The following is a 19026-nucleotide window of genomic DNA, read 5'->3' as shown; positions in this document are numbered from 1 at the left end:
CAACTCTTTGTCTTCCACTGTCTTGGAAAATTTATTTGGTGGAAGAATTTTCTTTTTACCTGGATGAAAATCTTGGCAGTCCTCTGACTTATCTGTTACTTCTCAGGTGAGAAGTTCTACATTCACTTAAGGTTGGTACCTTGAAATGTTTAGTTGCTGTGTCAATCAACCCTTGTGTCTTCATCTGAGGGTAGCAATTTCCCATCTCCAAGCAAGGGGGAGCTAGCTGCAAGGAGGGTGCTTGCTTGGCCAGAAGAGGCAACTGGGGGAAGAAAGAATAGAAAGGGGAAGAGCAATGTCTTTCTTCTACCTCATTTACCAGCTTCTGTGACTGGTCCCCTTGGTGTTGGAATATGGGGCAGAGGAGAAAGGGGGCCCAAAGTTCTGGGTTGCACTGTCCTAAGACAGCCATGTGTTCTCTGAGCTCCAGATTTTTGAACTTGATTTCTTTCCCTTGTGGGTTATTTCATGGATTATTTAGAGTTGTTTTTTAAGGTCCTTCTGGGAAGCAACAAAGGCTAGAGAGGGTGAGGAAAGAAAGGAACCCTCCTACTCTGTCAGTGGGAATGTAAATTGGTCTAGCCACTATGGAGAACAGCATGGAGGTTCCTTAAAAATCTAAAACTGAGCTATCATATAACCCTGCGATCCCTTTCCTGGGCATATATCCAGAGAAAAACATGGTCCTAAAGGATATGCAGAGTACATCATGAGAAGCGCTGGGCTGGAAGAAACACAAGCTGGAATCAAGATTGCCAGGAGAAATATCAATAACCTCAGATATGCAGATGACACCACCCTTATGACAGAAAGTAAAGAAGAACTCAAAAGCCTCTTGATGAAAGTGAAAGTGGAGAGTGAAAAAGTTGGCTTAAAGCTCAACATTCAGAAAATGAAGATCATGGCATCTGATCCCATCACTTCATGGGAAATAGATGGGGAAACAGTGGAAACAGTGTCAGACTTTATTTTTCTGGGCTCCAAAATCACTGCAGATGGTGACTGCAGCCATGAAATTAAAAGACGCTTCCTCCTTGGAAGGAAAGTTATGACCAACCTAGATAGCATATTCAAAAGCAGAGACATTACTTTGCCAACAAAGATTCATCTAGTCAAGGCTATAGTTTTTCCTGTGGTCATGCATGGATGTGAGAGTTGGACTGTGAAGAAGGCTGAGCGCCGAAGAATTGATGCTTTTGAACTGTGGTGTTGGAGAAGACTCTTGAGAGTCTCTTGGACTGCAAGGAGATCCAACCAGTCCATTCTGAAGGAGATCAGCTCTGGGATTTCTTTGGAAGGAATGATGCTAAAGCTGAAACTCCAGTACTTTGGCCACCTCATGCGAAGAGTTGACTCAATGGAAAAGACTGTGATGCTGGGAGGGATTGGGGGCAAGAGGAGAAGGGGACGACAGAGGATGAGATGGCTGGATGGCATCACTGACTCGATGGACGTGAGTCTGAGTGAACTCCGGGAGTTGGTGATGGACAAGGAGGCCTGGCGTGCTGCGATTCATGGGGGAAAGAGTCGAACATGACTGAGCAACTGAACTGAACTGAACTGAAAGGATACATGCACCTCCAATATTCACTGCAGCACTGTTTACAATGGTGAGCATGGAAGCAACCCAAATGTTTACTGACAGAGGAGTCGATACAGAACACGTGGTACATGTATGTGATGGAATATTGCTCAGCCATAAAAATCAGTGAATTTGGGTCATTTGTAGTGATATGAGTGCACCTGGGGTCTGTCATACAGAGTGAAATAAGTCAGAAAGAGAACATGAAGATCCTGTATTAACGCATATATATGGACTCTAGAAGCATGGTACGGATGGACGTGTTTGGAGGGCAGGAATAGAGATGATGATGGAGAAAACGGACTTGGTGACACAGGGCAGGAGAGGGTTCATGGAGTGTGATGCCTTGAGAGGGCAGCACTGACATTTATACACTAGTGTGTGTGGAGTAGATAGCTAGTGAGAAGCTGCTTCATATCACAAGGAGCTCGGCTTGGCGCTCTGTGATGATCGAGAGGCGTGCGATAGAGGTGGGGTGGGAGGAAATCTCAAGAGGGAGGGGATATATGTATACATAGAGCTGATTCACCTTGTTGTACACCAGAAACTGGGACTTCCCAGGTGGCACTAGTAGTAAAGAACCAGTCTGGCAATGCAGGAGACATAGGAGATGTGGGTACAATCCCTGGGTTGGAAGATCCCCTGCTGGAGGGCATGGCCACACGCTCCAGTGTTCTTGCCTGGACAACCCCATGGACTGAGGAATCTGGTGGGCTATAGTCCCTAGAGTAGCAAAGAGTCAGACATGACTGAAGCGACTTAGCCCACACGCACAGCAGAAACTAACAAGGGAAATGGAACAACGGATTCATTCAAACTTGGAAAAGGAGTCTGTTAAGGCTGTATACTGTCACCCTACTTGTTTAACTTATATGCAGAGTACATTATGCAATATTCCAGGCTGGATGAATCACAAGCTGTAATCAAGATTGCTGGGAGAAATATCAACAACCTCACATAGGCAAATGATACCACCCTAAAAGTAGAAAATGAAGAGGAACTAAAGAGCCTCTTGATGAAAGTGAAAGAGGTGAGCGAAAAAGCTGACTTAAAACTCAACATTCAAAAAACTAAGATCATGGCATCCAATCCCAGCACTCATGCCAAACAGAAGGGGAAAGAGTGGAAGCAGTGACACTTTATTTTCTTGGGCTCCAAAATCACTGGGGAGTCACTATAGCTGTGAAATTAAAAGGTGCTGCTGCTCCTTGGAAGGAAAACTTGGCAAACCTCGACAGCCTATTAAGAAGCAGAAACATCACATTTCAGACAAAAGTGCATATATTCAAAGCTATGTTTTTTTCCGATAGTCATGGATGGATTTGAGAGTTGCACCATAAAGAAGGCTGAGCACTGAAGAATTGATGCTTTCAAACTGTGGTGCTGGAGAAGACTCCTGAGAGTCCTTTGGACTGCATACAGATCAAACTACTCAATCCTAAAGAAACAACCCTGAGTATCCATTGAAAGGAATGATGCTAAAGCTGAAACTCTAGTACTTTGGCCACCTGAGGTAAAGAGCTGACTCGCTGGAAAACACCCTGATGCTGAGAAAGATTGAAGGCAAAAGGAGAAGGGGACAACAGAGGATGAGATGGTAGGATGGCATCACTGACTCAATGCACATGAATTTGAGCAAACTCGGGGAGATAGTGGAGGACAGGGGAGATTGGAGCGCCGCAGTCCATGGGTCACAAAGAGTCTGACAGCATTTAGTGGTCGACAACACTGCCTCCCCGACAACAACAACATGCTATTGTAAAACAATTATACTTCAATTAAAAGAATAATAAAATTTAAACAAAAAAAGTCACATTCTGGAAATTCCGTGGCAGTCCAGCAGTTAGGACTCCAGATTTCAGTGCCCAGGGTCCAGGTTCAATCCCTGGTCAGGGAACTAAATATCTACAAGGCGGGGCACTGCCAAACAACAACAGCAACAAAATAGGTGACTTTCCCTGACCTGGAAACCAGCTGGCGCCGATCAGTGTTGAGCACACTCATCATCACGGTGAGGACAGGCCCCAGCCCACTTGGAGGGCGTGCTCACAGCCCTGTGGGCTCTCTCTTGGAGGGGCTTTCCAATCCTTAGCCTTTCCCACAAAGCCCTTCCCTCTGGAGGTCTCCCCACAAAGGCTAAGCTAGGTTTAGGTAACAAACCCTCGTACGGGTCCTCCACCCATTAGGGGCCATATCCAGGTGACAAATGAGGAACCCTGCTATTCAGGGTACACACACACAAGGCGACCCCCACTGACACAGACGTCTGCCAGCCCCGCAAGACACAGGGAGCCAGTCCCAACCTTCACAAATTCCAAACAGCTTCCTCACCCTTAGACGCTCTGCCACATCCCTGATCTCCCCTTTTGTCTTACTGGTGAGAGCCCTGTGTGCCCAAGTAGTAGTTATACTTTCCTTGTGGGGCTCCTGATCATGATGGTCCATTGTGCTGGTCAGCAGAGGGGGCCGAACCAGGGCAGAACCCAGATCAGGGGTCAGGGCCAGGAGATTAAGCCAAAAGACGGTAGTATCATAGCCACAGTGGCCCCTGTGTGACTCCCCTCTACAGAAGGCCAGCCTTCTCCAATCACCTCCAATCACCTCTCCAATCACCTGGGTCCTCCAAGTGTCTGCCCTCCTGCAAAGGATCTTCTCCTTCCTGGAGCTGGGTGAGTCCTTGAAGCCCTGAGAACTCCCAGACTGGCTCTCTGCTTCCAGATGCCAATCGGGAGGGAGGTGGTCCTGGGATCTCTGGATTGAACAGATTGGGGCTGAATCTATGGAAGAGAGAAGGGGGCAAAAGGGGGATCTGGGACTTAAACCTCTGAAATCAGAGTCCTCCCAAGTCGTGCCCCCACCTCCAGTCCAGGGGTGCCTGGCTGCCTTGCTCCTTGTACTCCTGAGCCAGGCTTGGATCCTAGCGGTCCTCAACCTGGACGGGCTCGACAGAGACAGAAACATACCTTGGGCAGGAGACCATGTCTCTGCCTGGGTCCACACTGAGCCATCTGGAGACATTTCCAAGATCACCTCCCCATCTTGGTGAGGCACTCTGGAACTCTGTGCTGGGTGCGAGCTGGGCTTCAGGGTAGACTCTTGGGACAGTCACCCTCAAAGTCCGAACATGGCACCCCCACTCCCCTGTGTCCCCAGCTGGAGGCTCACGGAGCTGGGTCCCTCCCACAACTACCTCTTGGTGGAGCTTCCACCCTCTTGGGTTCCTGGTCCTTGGGGTCTTCAGCACCCTCAGCACAGAGACCAGAGGCTTTTCCCGCCTCTTGCCTGGCCTCCAGCCCCACCTGCTCCAGCTGCCCCATCGCATCCATCTTCCTGTCTTCCGGGACTACAGCCTGTGTGCTGGTGAGCAGGGGAGCCCTGGGTGTCAGGACCCCCAGTCCCTGCGGTCACCTCCTCCCTGTCTTCCTCCCCCTGGGGGCATCTGGTCCAGCTCCATCTCCCAGTGCCCTCCTCCCTCTTTCTGGAAGACTCAGACGATAGGTCCTCGTGCCTCACCAGCTTTGGTGTCGCCTGTAAGGCCGGTGACTCCTGTCTCCTGTCCAGGGCTGGTGGCCGTCCTAGCCATGGGTTGGCCACTAGAGGCCCCGGAGGCACAGCCTGGATCGCTTTGCTTTCGCAGCTGCAATCAGAGGGATTTCTCAAGTCAGGGTGGGAACACGGGGGAGCAGCCTGCCTGCGGCCGCTGGGGCAGCACTTCGGGGGAGGAGCGCAGAGTTCTGCTGCCACGCAGCCCCTGCTCTCCCAGGTCTCTCTAGTGCTATCTTCTCTTTGGGGAAGAACGAGATCTTCTAGCAATTTCAGACTGGCCGAGTGCCTGGGTGAGAAGCGCTGCAGCACATACGGAGAGGGGTCCCTCCGCTCTTCCCCGTCCCCAACCCCGCTATCCCCCGGGGCCTCCTCCCGCCCTTCCACAGGCCCCATTGCAGGCTCTCATGCCTGCCCACCGCTGGCTACTCCCAGGCTGAAGGTTCGCAGACTGGGGCCTGACTTCTTGGCTGCCAGCCTCGCCCCCAGGCTGGCCTCTCGCAACTCCGCCAGCCCTGAACTCTGTCTCAGTTGATCCCAGTGGGAGGAAAGGGGCCTTGCAGGTGGCTCTATGACCACCCTTCTTGTCTCCTGTTCTGGGCAAAGTGGGGGTCCCCGACCCCAGTACAGTGGACTGGAGGCCCAGAAGCGCACAGGTGTACTCGGCTACATGGAGCCGCTGACGCAACAGTTGGAAGAGAACAAGGTGTGCTGTGGCATCCCCGCACACAGGCATGGCGTCTTCACCTAGGGGCACCTCTGGGCCCCAGCAGCTTCCTCAATGACTGTGCTGGAGACTGAAATTAAAGGCTGGACCATGCTGCATCAGGGTCTTCCCTGATGGCTCAGTTGGTAAAGAAACCGCTTGCAGTGCAGATTCCCAGGTCCGATCCCTGGGTAGGGAAGATCCCCTGGAGAAGGCAATGGCAACCCACCTCATTATTCTTGCTTGGAGCATTCCGAGGACAGAGGAGCCTTGGTGGAAATCAGTAGTCCATGGGTCACAGAGAGTCGGACACGACTGAGTGACTAACACTTTCATGGTGCATAGGGGATTTTAACGATGATTAGGATATCCTGTATTTTATGTAATGGTAGGTATATTTGTCAAAACCCACAGAACTGCAGGACAGAATGAGCAAACCCGAATGGGACCTACAGACTTTAGCTGACAGTCCTGTGTCAAATGTGTTCCATCAGTTGTAACAAACATTCCTAATAATGCAAGGTGTTTACAACAGGGTAAAGCACAGGTGGAGATGTGTTCCATGTTAGAACGCTATTTTCTATACAGCTTTTATATAAATGTAAAAAATGCTTTAAAATATTTTTAAGTACATTAAGCTTTAAAAAAAAAGGTGGGAACACACCTGCGGTGTTTGTGTGTTTGTTTTGGCAGACATCCCGATGCCCAGCCTCACCTCCCAGTGGCCTAGATACTCCAGGAGACCCAGAAACAGAGCAGGGGCTCACATTAAGGATCAGCTGTCTACTCCAGATCATACAGTATCCGCTGGGTCCCAGTGGGTGTGTTCTCTGGCTTCTTCAGATACCCGTCCCCCTCAGATTCCTAAAGATTCCTAATGATCCAAGCACTGGACCTGGGTGGCACGCCCCATACCCCACCCAACAGATTGCCCAGCCTGACCCATTCTGACCCAATCCAACCCCTGGAGAAGGTCAGTGATCACTGAGAGGAGGCTGGAGACATCTGGAGATGTCATCCCAGATCCCAGGGTCTCCCCATCCACACGTTGCTCCCCATCTCAGCAATCCTGTGAAGCCCCAAGGGCTTGGCCACTCACACCAGAAAGGCTTCCTGGGCTCCTACGGAAACCTTCATCCCTGCCCCCCGCCCCGCCCCCGGGGACCTGGAGCCCTGCAGCAGAAGGGCAGTGCCTGGGAGTCTCCACCGCCCACCCATTTTCCCGCAGCATGGAAACCTTGCAGAAACAGAGGCTCGAAGTACTGAGCACCTACCAAAGCGCGCTCTCTTTCCTCTTCATGGGCCAGGGGAGCAGGCCATGCTTCCACTGCGGACAGAAGGAAGGGGAAGGGTAGGAGAAGAAAGGTTGGAGGCCCACCTGCGTCAAAGCCCTGGGAAGGGAAGGGACACAGGGCAGGCTGGGAGATGGGCAAAGATCTCACTGGTAAGCAGGAGGCGAGAAATCAGTGCGCTTCCGAAAGCTAATTCCTTTTTCTTCCTCATCTTTCCCCCAGGCCCTTTCTGGTCTCTTCTCACCTTCTACCTCTTCTTCACCTCACTCCACTGTTTCTCTGTTCTTCATTTCATAAGGTTTGTTTCTGGACCAGAACATACCCCAGCAAAGTGGCCCACTAAACAAGGGCCAGGTAGTGAGAGGTGATGAAGGGTGTTTCCAGGAATTCTCCCCCCTTATCTGTGCCCAAGGAGGAAGGCATTCTCAGTGGATGAGGAATTGGACTGTTTGGAAACACCTGAGGGATTATTTCCAAGGGATGCTCTCCACCCTCTCCCCCACCCGCTCTCACGTCCTCACCGTTCCCCATGCTGGAGTGTGAGCCCCGGCTGCCTAAGTTCCCACACTGGGCAGGTTTTGGGATGGTGTTTCAGAGGGAACCCTGATGCTCTTGACCCTATTGTCGTACCTTGAACCCCGAAGTCTCTTAGTGTAGAGGGGACTCTTTACAGCTGGTATCCTGCTTTCTCTACTCCTTTCTTATCATCCTCTCCACCTCCAACCGCAGAGTTGGCCCCCAATGGGAACTACGGGCTGGTAGCCCACCCTCATGGGACCACCAGCATCAGAACCTCCTGTAACTTCTGCACCGAGAGCACAGGATTCTCCCACCTGACCCTGGGGCTTCGGGCCTGGTTAGGCATGAGGAACAGCACCTTCTACATCCCAGTCTATCGTGACGACATTATGGGCTGTGGTAGGTCTTCAGCTCAGTGGGAAACAGCAAACTAACTCCGTGTCCATCACAAGTGCCCCCAACCACCACCTGGAGCAGGAACCTGACTTGAACAGTGGCCAGGCTCACAGTGGGCTTTATAGGATAGTTTTGGAGCAAATGTCCTGCCTCCTTAAGGAGAGAGGCGCTGTAGGGGGCATGCTGACAAGGGCACAGGGGTAGGGAGTTTAGAAAGAAAGGGATGGTTATCTCAGCCTTCATGTGCCAACAGGTAGGGTAAGTGAATAGGGTGCCAAGTATGGGACTGTAATATTCTTGCATACCTTCTTTCCTCCAGGACTATGTTCTGCAAGCCACCAGAGACTGGATTTTATCCTGTCCCAGCCCCAGCGTAGCCAGGCTGTGGTCATCCTGGTTGGGGGAGAACTCGAGGCCCTGTATGCCATCCAGGGGAGCACTGCCTCACTCTCTGGAATTGTAAAGGCTTTCTCAGCCTGGCACTGAGGCACGAGTGAGCCGGGGCCCAGTCAGGGCTGCCTTCAGTGGTCAGAGCCTCACAGTGTGTCTGGGGATCTACACTCTATCCCCACACACCCGCCCCCTGGAGGTGGGCTGTGTGTCCCCAGAGCTTCCACTGTGACCACCTACAGAGCGACCCTGGCAGACCTTGAGTGTTTCTCTGTGCCCACCACCAGTGTCCATTCTCCAGGCTCCTCCCACGAAAAGAGAGATAGGGTCACAGTGCTAACCACAGGACCCTGGGGCTCATGTGCCCTCTGTTGAAATTCTTCCTGACAACCATGAAGGCAAGACCTTCCAAACTCATTTACTTGTGAAATAGTGTTAGTATTCCCCTTGCCACCGTGTTGTAACAGAGACAGTATCAGAAACTATATACAGGAAGGCCCTGCATCAGTCTTCTTAAGAAATGTAATTCCCGTCTCCCAGATCTATCTGAGTAGAACTCTCTTTGCCTCAAATGGACTTGGGAAGTGGTAACCAGTGGGGGATAACTTGGGGGTGCTCCTAGAGCCCCTGATGTCCTCTTCTCGCCTCTGTCTTCCCAGTGTCGCTCTGGTGCCCGTGTACTCCTTTGGAGAGAATGAAGCCTTCACAGTTAAGCCTCCTGCCCCAGACTCCTGGCAGCATCTGTTTCAGACCACCTTCAAGCAGCTCATGTACTTTTCTCCTTGCATCCTCTGGGGCTGTGGTCTCTTCTCAGCCAAGTCCTAGGGCCTGGTGCCCTTGGCCAGACTCATCACTACTGTGGGTAAGTGCCCAGCTCCAGGGAAGAAGGCTGCTATGAGCAATGTGGGCAGCCTCCGAGTGGCCTAGACACTCCCAGACCGGAAAAGACAAGTGCACGCTCTTCCAGGATCCGCGAGATCACACAGTCAGGACTGGGACCCGGTGGGTCCTGGCTTCTGCAGCCCTCCTCACAATGATTTCTAATGCACCAAGGGCTGGATCTCCATGGCACGCCCCTTAGGCCGTCTCCCAGTCCCATGAAGAGACCAGCCCAGACCAACCAGTTCATGATAAGTGTGTGGAGGCTGGAGACCTCTGGAGCTCTGATCAAAGAGGCTCCCCATGCACACAGCCCCCTACAAGTGATCCTGGGAGGCCCCAAGTGCTTGACCACTCAGCCCAGAAAGGCTTCCTGTGCTCCTACCATAGCCTGCATCCCATTTTTCCTGGTTCAGGAGCCCTGCTGGCTGAAGAGGAGCACCTGGGAGTCTCCACCACCCCACCACCCACCCCCGGCATGAAAACCCTAAAGAAACAGTGGTTAGAAGTACTGAGCACCTACCAATTTGTGCTCTGTTTCTTCTTTCTGGGTAAGAGGATCAGGGGCCCACTTGGGAAGGTGGGAAAAGGGAAGGTAGGCTAAGAAGGCTGGAGCACCCCCTATGGGACCAGGGCAAAGGGAGGGGTGTGCCAAAGTCTAGCAGGGAGATGGGCAAGGATCTCACTGCTGAGGGTAGAGGGGAGAAGTCACTGTGGTTTCACAATCTAACTCATTTTCCTTTCTCAACTTTCCCCTAGGCCCTTTCTTTTCCCTTGTTGGCTTCTTCCTCCTCTTCACCTCGCTCTGGTATCTCTCTGTTCTCTACTTGGTATGGTTATTCCTGGACTGGGACACATCCCAGCAAGGTGAGTGCTGAACAAGGGCAGGAGGAAAAGCGGGTGATAGAGGACGAGATGGTTGGATGGCATCACGGACTCAATGGACACGAGTGTGAGCAACCTCTGGGAAATAGTGAAGGACAGGGAAGGCTGGCATGCTGCAGTCCATGGGTCACAGAGAGTCAGACATAACTTAGCAGCTAAACAACAAAAACAAGGCCCGGGTAGAAGGGGGTGATAAATGGTGTCTGTAGTGATTCTTCCCCCCTTATCCCTCTGCCCAAGGTGGAAGGCATAATCAGTGGTTGAAGAACTGCACTGTGTGGAAACACCTGAGCGATTATTTCCCCATTAAGGTAACAGGTCATCCTCCAAGGGATGCTCCACTCCTCCCGCTCCCTTACCTCCCACCTCCTCTCTCCTCCCCATGATGGCTTCTCACCTCTGGCTGCTTAAGTTCAGGTAACGGGGCCGGGGGTGGGATGGTGTTCCCGAGTGGACCCTTGTGCCTTTACCCCATCTTAGACCCTGAACTCTCAGGTCTCTTGGTGGGGAGGGAAGTCCTTTCAGCTGGGGGCCTGCCTTCTCTGCTTTCTTTCCCTCATCCTGCCCCCTCCCACCACAGCTGGTGAAAACAGTAGAGCTGCCCCCAGACAGGAGCTACGTTCTAGTGTCCCACCCACATGGGATCATGGGCTTTGGAAGCTTCTGTAACTCCTGCACTGAGAGCATTGGCTCCTCCCAGCAGTTCCCAGGGCTTTGGTTCTCACTGGCCGTGTTGAATGGCCTCTTGTACATGTCAGTCTGTCAAGAGTACATTATGTCCTGTGGTGAGTTTGAGCTGAGTGACAGAGGATGACCCCACCCCAATCTGGCCAGAGTGACCCCCAGTCACCACCCACCCCAGGCACTTGGCTTGAATTGGCCAGGTTCCCAATAGATATCAGGAGGTGGCTTGGCCCATGTGTCCTGCATCCTTGCTGGGAGAGGCACTGTGGGACATGTGTACAGGGGCACAGGGGTAGGGAATTTGGAGAGAATGGGATGATGTCTAATACTCAGTGTGCTAAAGGGAGAGGTGAGGGACTATGGAGCCAATGAGTGGGTACTAACTGTTCCTGAACCTCCTCATACCTATGAGACTATGTTCTGTGAACTGTCAGAGCCTGGATTTTATTTTGTCTCAACCACAGCTCAGCAGGGCTGTGCCCATGGTGGTTGAGGAGCCAATGAGGCCCTGTATGCCGTCCCAGGGGAGCATGGCCTCACTCTCCGGAATCGTAAAGGCTTCGTCCACCTGGCACTGAGACACGGGTGAATGGATGCCCTGCCAGGGCTGCTTTCAATGGTCAGAACCTCACAGTGTCTCTGGGGATCTACACTCTATTCCTACACACAGGATGAGGTCAAGATGGCGTAGCCGAAGGATGTACAATCATCTTCTCCCTGAAGAACTCCAAAATTACAACTCTCTGCTGAACAACCATTGACATGAGAATGTTGGATCCCACGAAAAAAAGATACCCCACATCCAAGGGCAAAGGAGAAGCCCTTGAAAGATGGTAGGAGGGCCATAATTGCCTTTATAACCAAGCCCCACACCCACCAGGGATGCTTGGAGGGCTCAAACACCATCTTGTGCACAGCAGCACCCAGAGAACCCACAGAGACTGAGCCAGACCTGCCTTTGAGTGTTGCATGTCTCCTGTAGAGGTCAGCAGTGGCCTGCCACAGGGGCAGGGACTCGGGATGCAGCAGACCTGGGTCACACATCATGTGGCATAAGACCTTTTGGAGGTTGCCATTAACCCTACCAATAAATCCACCAAGCAGATGACCCACAAACTACAGAACAATTATAACAAATAAATTCTCACACTGTTAAGAAAGTTCTAGGATCCACAACAGATTTCCCAATCTGGGGATCTGGCAAAAAGGACCGAGAACTCCCAGGGAATTTGACTTTGGAGGCCAGTGGAATTTGATTACAGAACTTACGCAGGACTGGGGAAACAGACTCTTGGAGGGCCCAAACAAAACCTGTGCACACCAGGACCCAGGAGAAAGGAGCAGTGACCTCACAGGAGACTGACCCAGACTTGCCTGTGAGTGCCAGGAATCTCCAGTGGAGGCCTAGGTTGGCGGTGGCCTGCTGCAGAGTCAGGGGCACTGAGTGTGGCACAGGACCTTTTGAAGGAGCCCCCATTATCTTCATTACCTCCACCATAGTTTGGTCTCAGTCAAAAAACAGGGAGGGCACACAGCCCCATCCATCAACAGAAAATTGGATTAAAGATTTACTGAGCATGGCCCAGCCCATCAGAACAAGACCCAGTTTCCCCCACAGTCAGTCTCTCCCATCAGGAAGCTTCCTCTGACTTATCCTTATCTGTCAGAGGGAAGACAGGGTGAAAATCACAATCACAGAAAACTAACCAATCTGATCACATGGACCACAGCCTTGTCTAACTCAGTGAAACTATGAGCCATGCCGTGTATGGCCACTCAAGACGGACGGGTCATGGTGGAGAGTTCTGACAAAATGTCGTCCACTGGAGAAGGGAATGGCAAACCACTTAAAGTATTCTTGCCTTGAGAACCCCATGAACAGTAGGAAAAGGCAAAAAGATATGATGCTGAAGATGAACTCTCCAGGTCAGTAGTGCCCAAAATGCTACTGGAGATCAGTGGAGAAATGACTCCAGAAAGAATGAAGAGATGGAGCCAAAGGGAAAACAACACCCAGTTGTGGATGTGACTGGTGATGGAAATAAACTCTGATGCTGCAAAGAACAATATTGCATAGGAACCTGGAATGTTAGGTCCATGAATCAAGGCAAATTGGAAGTGGTCAAACAGGAGATGGTAAGAGTGAACATCGACACTTTAGGAATCAGTGAACTAAAATGGACTGGAATGGGTGAATTTAACTCAGATGACCATTATATCTACTACTATGGGCAGGAATCCCTTAGAAGAAATGGAGTAGCCCTCGTAGAGAACAAAAGAGTCCAAAATGCAGTACTTGGATGCAATCTCAAAAATGACAGAATGATCCCTGTTCGTTTCCAAGGCAAACCATTCAACATCCCAGTAATCCAAATCTATGCCCCAACCAGTAATGCTGAAGAAGCTGAAGTTGAATGGTTCTATGAAGACCTACAAGACCTTCTAGAACTAACACCCCCCAAAAGATGTCCTTTTCATCATAGGGGACTGGAATTCAAAAATAGGAAGTCAAGAGATACCTGGAGTAACAGGCAAATTTTACCTTGGAGTACAAAATGAAACAGGGCAAAGGCTAACAGAGTTTTGACAAAAGAATGCACTGGTCATAGCAAACACCCCCTCCCAACAACACAAGAGAAGACTCTACACATGAACATCACCAGATGGTCAGTACTGAAATCAGATTGATTATATTCTTTGCAGCCAAAGAAGGAGAAGCTCTATACAGTCAGCAAAAATAAGACTATGAGCTGACTGTGACTCAGATCAAGAACTCCTTATTGCAAAATTCAGACTTAAATTGAAGAAAGTAGGGAAAACCACTAGACCATTCAAGTATGACCTAAATCAAATTCCTTACGATTATACAGTGGATGTGACAAATAGATTCAAGGGACCTTCTATCAAGGTCTGATAGAAGGAGTGCCTGAAGAACTATGGATGGAGGTTCATGACATTGTACAGAAGGCAGTGATCAAGATCATCCCCAAGAAAAAGAAATGCAAAAAGGCAAAATGGTTGTCTGAGGAGGCCTTAAAAATATCTGGGAAAAGAAGAGAACCAAAAGGCAAAGGAGTAAAGGAAAGATATACCCTGAATTCAGAGTTCCAAAGAATAGCAAGGAGAGATAAGAAAGCATTCCTCAGTGAAAATGCAAAGAAATAGAAGAAAGCAATAGAATGAGAAAGACTAAAGATCTCTTCAAGAAAATTAGAGATACCAAGGGAACATTTCATGCAAGGATGGGCACGATAAAGGACAGAAATGGTATGGACATAATAGAAGCAGAAGATGTTAAGAAACTGTGGCAAGAATACACAGAAGGACTCTACAAAAAAAGATCTTAATGACCCAGATAATCACGATGGTGTGATCACTCACCTAGAGCCAGATATCCTGGAGTCCAAAGTCAAGTGGGCCTTAAGAAGTATCACTACGAACAAAGCTAGTGGAAGTGAAGGAATTCCAGCTGAGCTATTTCAGATCCTAAAAGATGATGCTGTGAAAGTGCTGCACTCAATATGCCAGCAAATTTGGAAAATTCAGCAGTGGCCTCAGGACTGGAAAAGGTCAATTTTCACTCCAATCCCAAAGAAAGGTAATGCCAAAGAATGTTTAAACTACGGGACAATTGCACTCATCTCGCACCCTAGCAAAGTAATGCTCAAAATTCTCCAAGCCAGGCTTCAACAGTACATGAACCGAGAACTTCCAGATGTTCAAGCTGGGTTTAGAAAAGGCAGAGGAACGAGAGATCAAATTGCCAACATCCGTTGGATCATCAAAAAAGCAAAAGAGTTCCAGAAAAACATCTATTTCTGCTTTATTGACTATGCCAAAGCTTTTGACTGTGTGGATCACAACAAACTGTGGAAAATTCTGAAAGAGATGGGAATACCAGACCACCTGACCTGCCTCCTGAGAAATCTGTATGCAGGTCAAGAAGCAACAGTTAGAACTGGACATGGAACAATAGACCGGTTCCAAACTGAGAAAGGAGTATATCAAGGCTATATTTTGTCACCCTGCTTATTTAACTCATATGCAGAGTACATCATGCAAAATGCCAGACTGGATGAAGCACAAGCTGAAACCAAGATTACCCAGAGAAATATCAATAACCTCAGATATGCAGATGACACCACACTTACGGCAGAAAGCAAAGAGGAACTCAAGAGCCTCGATGAAAGTGAAAGAGGAGAGTGAAAAAGCTGGCTTAAAACTCAACATTCAAAAAATGAAGATCATGGCATCTGATCCCATCACTTCATGGCAAATAGATGGGGAAACAATGGAAACACTGACAGACTTTATTTTCTTGGGCTCCAAAATCACTGCACATGGTGACTGCACCCATGAAATTAAAATACACTTGCTCCTTGGAAGAAAAGCTATGACCAATCTAGACAGCATATTAAAAACCAGAGACATTACTTTGCCAACAAAGGTCCATCTAGTCAAAGCTATGGTTTTTCAAGTAGTTATGTATAGATGTCAGAGTTGGACTATAAAGAAAACTGAGCACTGAAGATGCTTTTGAACTGTGGTGTTGGAGAAGACTCTTGAGAGTCCCTTGGACTGCAAGGAGATCAAACTAGTCCATCCTAAGGGAAATCAGTCCTGAATATTCATTGGAAGGACTGATGCTGAAGCCAAAGCTCCAATAATTTGGCCACCTCTTGTGAAGAACTGACTCATTGGAAAGGACCCTGATCCTGGGAAAGATTAAAGACAGGAGGAGAAGGGGACAATAGAGAATGAAATGGTTGGATGGCATTGCCGACTCCATGGACATGAGCTTGAGCAAGCTCCAGGAGTTGGTGATGGACGGGGAACCCTGGCGTGCTGCAGTCCATGGGGGTCACAAAGAGTCGGACACAACTGAGCAACCAAACTAAACTGAGGAACCTGGAAGTGCTTTCCTGGTGGCTCAGCAGTAAAGAATTTCCTGCAGTGCAGGAGACACAGGAGACTCAGGTTTGATCCCTGGGTCGGGAAGATCCCCTGGTCAAGGGCATGACAATCCACTCTAGTGTTCTCGCCTGGAGAATACCATGCACAGAGGAGCCTGGAAGTCCATAGTCCATAGGATTTCAAAGAGTCAGACATGACTGAAGTGACTTAGCAGGCTTGTGCACAGGAGCCTGGAAGCTTTCCTGGATCCCATGTGTAATATTGCTAGAGACAAGAAGGGCTTGTGTAAGGCTGGACCCAAAGGACTTCCCTTGTCAGGATAAGATGAGAGCCTCCCACCCCAGCACAGTCACTGTCTCCCGTTCCCGATTCTCTCCTCACCTGATGGCATCTTCTCCCATGCAGGAAGGATGAGGGAGGCATAGCCCTGGCTGGGGTCCAGGGACAGTGCTGGACCATGTGTTCTAGGAGGGAAGACAGATTGGAAGCTTACTGTGGCTTCTTGGATCTAAGCTTTAGTTCCATGGGATCCAGAGAAGGGGAATCCGGAGGGTCAACACATAAGAGCTTCCTGTAAGTGGGGGATGAAAGCAGCCTTGAAAAAAATAAACCTCCTGTAGTTGGTCTTGCCTCCAGTCCCAACGAAACCATCAGAACCTTGCAGAGACCCCTGGAGGTGCCCTGAGGACAGCAGAGCAGGCCCCTTTAGCTTGGTCCTCCCCAGCCTTGCACCAGCTGCCTTCCTGAATTTACCTCCCAATGTTCCCTTGCAGAAGTCCTTTTAAAAACCAAACAGGGCCAAAAATTGCTGGGCTCCAGAAATTGCTGCTGTAGGTGATTGCTCTGGACTCAGTTGGCTTGCGGGTGGGTTACAACAGGGAACAGTCCCTAAGAGTCATAAACCGGTGAAGGGGCCAAAGAAGGTTAAGAAGGTCAACAAGGATGCTGAATTAGTGGCCAAGTGGAACTACTATACTCTAAGTCAGGAAATGTTAAGACGACCAGTGGTTGCCTGTGAACTTGGCAGACTTTACAACAAAGATGCCATCATTGAGTTTTTACTGGCCAAATCTTCTGAAAAGGCTCTTGGGAAGGCAGCCTCTCACATTAAAAGCATTAAGAATGTGACAGAACTCAGGCTCTCTGACAACCCCGCCTGGGAAGGCGATCAAGGAAACCCTAAAGGTGACAAGCCTGACAACCTCCAGCCGGCACATTTCATCTGCCCCCCCCCTCCCTCGTGGGCTTGGAGATGAACAGCCAACACAGCTGTTGCTTCCTCCCGTGCTTTGGTTGTGTGTTTTCTGGGTAAGCCCTCAAAGAGATCAAAGCAGAAGTTTGTCACACGTGCAGGGCTGCCTTCCAGGAGGGGATGAGGTCATCAGGCTCAATGGCACCAAGGAAGGCGTGGAAGTGCTGCTGAAGAGCAGGATGGAGGAGATGCGGCTGCGAGCCAAGCTGGGGAAGAAAACAAAGAAACCCAAGGCGGCAGAGTCTCAAAATCAGGTGTCAGTGAAGAAGCCCCAGGACCATCAAAAATGAAGACAGGGAAGCCCGAAGAAACCCGTCTTGACTCTTGAGAGAAGAAGACCAACTAACTCAGCTCCCAAAAGTGCAGCAGCACCCAGGAGTGCTTCTCGAAAAGCCGCCAAGAGGTCCATCGCTGACAGTGAAGAGTCAGAAGCTTACAAGTCTCCCTCACCACCCACAACTCTGCCAAGCCCTCCAAGGAGGATCGGCCCACTGGGTCACCCACACGTCCTACTGCTTCTGAGGCCCGTGGTGCAGCCTCCACTGGGCCCTGTGTACTTGCTCATCCCCTTAAAGCTGGAGCCACTCGAGTAGGAAGGCGCAGTGAGGACTCAGTGACCCTGCCGGCCCCCCGCCCATCACTCTCTCCCGGTCATCTCTACCCTCTGTGCACTTGGACCTTCCCACGGCCCCAAGAGCATTTTGGGCACATATTTACACTCAAAATAATTAGACTCCAGATTCCTCCTGGGTGTGTGGTCAGCTCATTTTGACTAAAATTCTCATGGTTTTGCTACCAACAGTTAAGTAATTAAATAAGCCGAGTGAGACTGAACTTGAGAAAGAAAAAAAAAAAAACAAAAACCACTGTCCTTGGACATTTCCAGCCTGTGACACCCCACTTGCACCCACAGCTAGATTGTCCTTCTTCCTTCTTCCCACCCAGACTCCCATGAAAATTTCATCCGTTGAGCCTTCCTTCCAGTGGATGGGGCTAGCTCCCTGGCTGTGTCACCATTTCTTGTGGACTGAGCATCGCTCTGGCCAGACTCTAAAGTCCCTCTTACCCTTGGCCCCCACCACCCTCATCACTTGCCCTTGGATGCAGGTGGGTTGAGCAGGGACAGGAGGAAATATCTCTTGCCAAAAGGTCCCTGGACCAGGAAGCTTCAAGTGAGTGAGACCTGGCACAGGGAGAGAAAGGTGTGCCAGCCTGAGCCATACTAGAATCTGCCTATCCTGTCTCCTACTAACCCACCCTTCATTCATGGAGCATCTCCACATGCTGGGGACGCATCATGGCGGCTGCAGTGATGAGCCCAATTCTCTTCTTGTTGCTCACAGTGTGCGGGAGACTTTGATCAGAAAGTGATCATGACAGAGGGAAAGCGCTTTGTGTCAGGAGACAATGTGATGTGTGACAGAGGCTTCTCATGGGTGTACATCAGACTTCCCTAAAAGAAAGTAACCTTGGGACTTGCCCAGTGGCCAGTGGTTAAGAATCTGCCTTGCAATGCAGGGGACACAGGTTTGATCTCTGGTCAGGGAGGTAAGGTCTCACATGCTGCAGAGCAGCTAAACCTGCACTGCAATGAAAATCCCGTGTGACGCTAAGACCTGATGCAGCCAAATAAATAAATATTAAAAAAAAAAAAAAGTAACCTTCACAAAAAACAGAAGTGTCCTTCCAGTGAGGACAGGGGCAATGTAGGTGTGGGGAGTGGAGGTCACCACAAACTATTGAATGCCAGATAGACTCAACAATGTTTGTTCAACACAGGGAATATTGACAATATTTTTAAGAACTATAAATGGAAAGTAGCTGTTAAAAATCATAATAATTTAGATTTCCCTGGTGGTACAATGGATGGGAGCCCACCTGCCAGTACAGGGGACACAGGTTCAGTCTCTGGTTGGAGAGGATCCCACATGCCATGGAGCAACTGAGCCCGAGGGCCACAAATGCTGAAGCCTGGGATGCCTAG

General features: G+C 50.0%; 3 pseudogenes; all 3 read left to right on the top strand.

Annotated features, from left to right (window-relative positions):
* Positions 1–7256: 7256 nt before the first annotated feature.
* LOC102395049 lies at positions 7257–9355 on the top strand (annotated as a pseudogene).
* A 170-nt stretch (positions 9356–9525) lies between these two features.
* On the top strand, positions 9526–11514 carry LOC102394721 (annotated as a pseudogene).
* A 44-nt stretch (positions 11515–11558) lies between these two features.
* LOC102393115 lies at positions 11559–17564 on the top strand (annotated as a pseudogene).
* Positions 17565–19026: the final 1462 nt, after the last annotated feature.

Source organism: Bubalus bubalis, chromosome 24 (assembly GCF_019923935.1).
Source record: "Bubalus bubalis isolate 160015118507 breed Murrah chromosome 24, NDDB_SH_1, whole genome shotgun sequence".
NCBI lineage: Eukaryota > Metazoa > Chordata > Mammalia > Artiodactyla > Bovidae > Bubalus > Bubalus bubalis.
The sequence above is the reverse complement of the archived record's forward strand: the minus strand, read 5'-3'. Positions and strand labels throughout refer to the sequence as shown.